This window comes from Sceloporus undulatus, chromosome 2, assembly GCF_019175285.1.
Source record: "Sceloporus undulatus isolate JIND9_A2432 ecotype Alabama chromosome 2, SceUnd_v1.1, whole genome shotgun sequence".
Taxonomy (NCBI): domain Eukaryota; kingdom Metazoa; phylum Chordata; class Lepidosauria; order Squamata; family Phrynosomatidae; genus Sceloporus; species Sceloporus undulatus.
Genome location: NC_056523.1, coordinates 1,221,656 through 1,226,533, shown reverse-complemented (window position 1 = coordinate 1,226,533; position 4,878 = coordinate 1,221,656). Strand labels below are relative to the sequence as shown.

At 46.7% G+C, this 4,878-nt stretch overlaps 1 pseudogene; it reads left to right on the top strand.

The window, feature by feature from the left end:
• Positions 1 to 4,878, top strand: part of LOC121922980 — a 21,015-nt pseudogene that overhangs the window by 3,817 nt on the left and 12,320 nt on the right.

Below are 4,878 nucleotides of genomic sequence, written 5' to 3'. Positions count from 1 at the left end.
CTCTAGGTCCACCAGCACACCTCTATGGTCAACATTCACTGGAAGCTGACTGGAGGACCTACAAATCCTCAGAGAAATGCTCTCTCTAGGAATCTCTAGGCCCTCCAACACAACTCTGTGCTCAGCACCTGCTGGTCATTAACCATAGAATTCCACTGGAGGACCTACAAATTCCTAGAGAAAGAGTCTCTCTAGGAATTCCTACGTCCTCCGGCACAACTCTATGCTCAACATCTGCCAGAGGTTTCACTGGAGGACCTACCAATTCTTGGAGAAGCATTCTCTAGGAATTTCTTGGCCCCCCAGTACAACTTCTGTGCCTACCATAGAATTTCAATGTGAAATTCAGTAAGGCCTTTGACAAGGTTCCCCATAATACTCCTGCAAAAATACTAGTAAAATGTGGGCTAGACAAAGTTACTGTTACATGGATTTGTAATTGGTTGACCGGCCGAAGCCAAAGGGTGCTCAAAATGGCTCCTTTTCATCCTGGAGAGAAGTGACCAGTGGGGTCCCACAGGGCTCTGTCCTGGGGCCAGTGCTATTCAACATCTTTATTAATGACTTGGATGACAGAATTGGGAGCATACTTATCAAATTTGCAGATGACACCAAATTAGGGGGAGTAGCTAATGCTTCAGAGGACAGGATCAACATTCAAAATGTCTTAAATAGATGAGAAAGCTGGGCCAAAGTTAACAATGTGAACTTCAACAGGGAGAAATGGCCTGAAAAATGACCTGGCTGAAGGAAACTTATCCGTGTGAAAGGGATCTGGGAGTCCAAGTAGACCACAAGTTTATTTATTTATTTATTTATTTTTATAGTTCTTCACATTACAAACACCATCTCATATTGACACCATGACATTATCAGTTATTAACAGATAATACATAACATTCCCCCTTCACCCAACATAATACAAACATGCCTAACTCAGAGAAAACCATATAAACACATTTAACACATCTCTTTCTTCCTGTTTCTTGCAGTTCTAGAGTTGGTTCTATTTCACCCCTCCCTCTCACTTTGTTCTATCTTAACTTTCCTTCTTATGTCTTCTTCACCTTAACTGAGGTAAAAAGCAATGTGTAACTATTTTAATGTTACTTTTCTCTTTAATTTGAATAATACCTTCTTCAAGTATGGCCTTCATAGATTATTATCTGAGTAAATCCGCTTTCTATTCTGGTTTAGTATATTCATAAATTATCATCAATGTCTCTTTTTTCTCTTTTTTCCTCTAAACCAGATCATGCCCTTATTGTTATTCTCCATATCTGTGTTTGTTTACTTACTCCTTCCCCCCACTAATTCTACAACTAAGTTCTTCCTTATTTTCTTACGCCAAAATTACATTCCTCCATTTATTCATTAAAAAACCATAAAAGGGTTCCTATTCTCTTCCAATATCTTCTTCCGTTTTATCTTTTAGCCAACATGTCCATTTGTCCAATTCTGCAACTTCGAAGACTTTGATCAGCCATTGTTCCATTGAAGGGCCTTTTTTCAATTTCCAGACTCTTGCAAATGATATCCTTGCACATGTAAGAAGATAAAATAACACTTTCCCAAAGTTTTTATCCAACAGTAAAAGCCCCAAAGCCCAACCTCTTGGCCACGAAAGAGGAGGGAGGCCCGCAGGATATTCATTCGGGGAATGCCTGTTGGAATAGGAAGGTTTTGAGATCCTTCCTAAATTGGGCCAGGGTAGTAGATGAGCAGAGCTCAGTGGGCAGCGCATTCCAAAGGGCTGGGGCAGCTGTGGAAAACGTCCTCCGAGTAGTGGAGACTAACCTAGCCCCAGGCACCTTCAGTAGCTGCTGCCCAGACGTTCTGAGCGTGCGAGGCGGAATGTACGGGGAGAGTTTAGGTATCCGGACCAAGCATTTAGGGCTTTATAGGTAATTTACCAACAACCTTATATTGAGCGCGAAGCCGGATGGGCACCAATGGAGATCTTTTAATTTAAACACCGGTGTTTATATGGCTGGTCCTGGATGTAACCAGTGACCAGCCGGGCTGCCATGTTCTGCAACCATTGAAGCTTCCGGGTTTGGTATAAGGGTTGCCCCAGTAGAGTACAATTGCAGAAGTCCAGTCTCGAAGTTAACCAGAGCATGTACAACAGTTTCTAGGTCCCTCTGGGCCAGGTATGGGCGCAGCTGGCGAATCAGCCGAGCTGATAACAAGTGCTCTTGACCGTCGCATTCACCTAACAGCGGGTGAAGCGACGAGTCAAAAGCCCCCCCAGACTGCGCACGGAGTCCGTCACAGGGACGTGACCGCCCCGTTCAGGACAGGTGGAACCACCAGCCATTCATGGACCAGGAGAACCTATCACGATATACCTCCGGTTTATCCTCTGGTTCAATTTGAGTCGTTTTCCCTCATCCAGCCCATATGACTCCAGACAGCCACAAGAGGAGAGACGCCATCCCCAGATCACTGCATCATCGGAGTCATAGAGAAAATGATTTGGTGTCATCAGCTGTACTGATAACCCCGCGCCCCATTGTCTCCGGATGATCTCTCCCACGGTTTTCATGTAAATGTTAAAAGCATGGGAGACAGAATGGCCCCTTGAGGGACCCCAGTTTTAAGGGGTCTCTCGCGGGAGCAACCGTCTCCCAGCTGCACCATCTGGGACCGCCCATGAGAGGTAGGAGCGGAACCACTGGAGCGCAGTGCCCCCGATTCCCACCTCGGCCAGGCGCCCCAGAAGGATAACCATGTCTATGGTATCGAAAGCCGCTGAGATGTCCAGAGCACTAACAGGGACAAAAGACACGCTTCCCCTGTCGATGCTCAGACGAGATCATTCGACCAAGGCGACATGGCCGTCTCAACCCCGTAAACCCGACCCTGAAGCCGTTTGAAATGGGTCCAGATATCCGTTTCATCATCCAAGAAACCCGCCTGAAGCTGGATCGCAACCGCCTCCTCTCGATCACCTTACCCCAGGAATGGTAGCAGCAGAACAGGGCCGATATTTATTATGTACCAGGGGGTCGAGGGAGGGCTTTTTAGGATCGGTTTTTTACAATGGCCAATTAGATCCGATGGAAATAGCCCATCCCTCAGAGATGTATTAATTATCCGGTGTAACAATGAGTTTACCACCGGTCCCCCTGGGCCGCTAACCACGAGGACAGGGATCAAAGGAAGCAGGTTGTTTTCCGAACGCTTCCGAGGATCTTGTCACATCCTCGGTACTCCCACTCAAACGACAAGTTTAACATAGTCCACGAGGGCTCTGGACACTTCTTACCCTAGGTTTCTGCTATAAGTAAGGCGTTCGACATTCGCTTATAACGAGAGGTTTTAATCCGTGAAAAAGTCGTAAACAGGTCACAAGCAGAGCCTTAGAAAGTTCAGGATCTGGTTTCAGGGGGCGGGAGGGAAGCTGAGGTATAGCTCCGACCACCCGAACAACTCAGCCGGACGCAGACTCAGGCGGACGCAAATACGAGCAACATAGAACGAGTGTCTTTGTTGGCTCGTATTGCCTCTCCATAGTCCTAAGTGAAACAGTTGGTCTAGGAGAGCTTGTCATCTAAGCAAAGGTGTTTCCTTTCCGCCAACATACTCGAGCTGTCGCAGAACCCGCTTCCGTTGGCCCGAGATCTTCCGTATACCAGGGCTTGACGGTTGGGAAGCAAGGCCTGAAAGAGGGCGCAGTGGGAGTGGATACGGTGTATAGCCCATAAAAGAAAAGACCGGAGTATTCGCAAGATGCCGGTGAGAGGAATCAACAGAGTCGCAGGCATTTCCAGACCGCGAGCCTCTAAAGGCTTCTTGGAACCATCTCAGGTTCATCAGCCTTAGAGGGTGAGACCATTCGAAAGGTCAACCACCCCGGGGAGGGGACGGGGAGAAGGCCGTGATTTTCACCTCTACCAGGAAATGATACGTCCATGACAGGGGGGAAAACATTACTATTCCACCCACGGATTTTCTGCCTCCGAACAGAACCAAATCGAGAGTATTACCCCCACACATGTGGTAGGACCCTGTACAGCTGGGACGGCCCATGGCGCCAGGGTCTTCCATGAATTCCCGAGCCGCACCGATGGAACATGGCTGGCCGTGAGGGAGATGTTGAAGTCACCCAGGACAAGAAGCCCGGCGTCTCCAACAAAGCTCAGCGACCAGCTGTGTCGGCTCGTTAAGGAGTCCGCTAATGCACGGGTGGCCGATACACTAACAGAATCCCTAGACTGTCCCTAGCCTTAGGGTCAGTAAATACACCGATATAGGAGGTCTGTCGGATTGTTTCCTGGAGAGGACACGTGTTTCCTATGTACCCAAGGCCACACTCCCCCCCCGCCCACCTAACCTAACCGTGCGCTGGTCCTTCACCGAGTATATTTATATTTATTTGTCCTTTATGTATTTATTTATTTATTTATTCTCACCTCTCCTCACTTCCCTGTATTGGATTGAGGCGGGTAACAAGATAGCAAAGACAAGAAAGCAAGTCAAAATATTGATGTATTATTATTATATTATTATGATTTATATTAGTATATAGCTGCTGCAAAGCACTGTTGGCTCATGTGTGTGGTCTGTAAATGTGTTTGTTATGATGATTATTTATTTTAATGCATGACGAACTGTGTAGATTGAGCCATCGAAAGCCTCGGTGCCACTGTCGCAGCCACTCATGAAACAGGTATTAGTTTTAGAGTATATTCCCTATGTTTGTATTTGCTTTCTGGATAAGAGAAGACCTAAACCTGTGTCATCCCCTGGGTAAGGGTCTGAATAAAATCCCTCCTTCGATTTCATCTACCCCAGTCTGGAAAGGAACTTAGATTTTCCACACCTTTAATCATACATGGGTTTTCCTCTTTGCAGATTAAAAGAATTACAGAT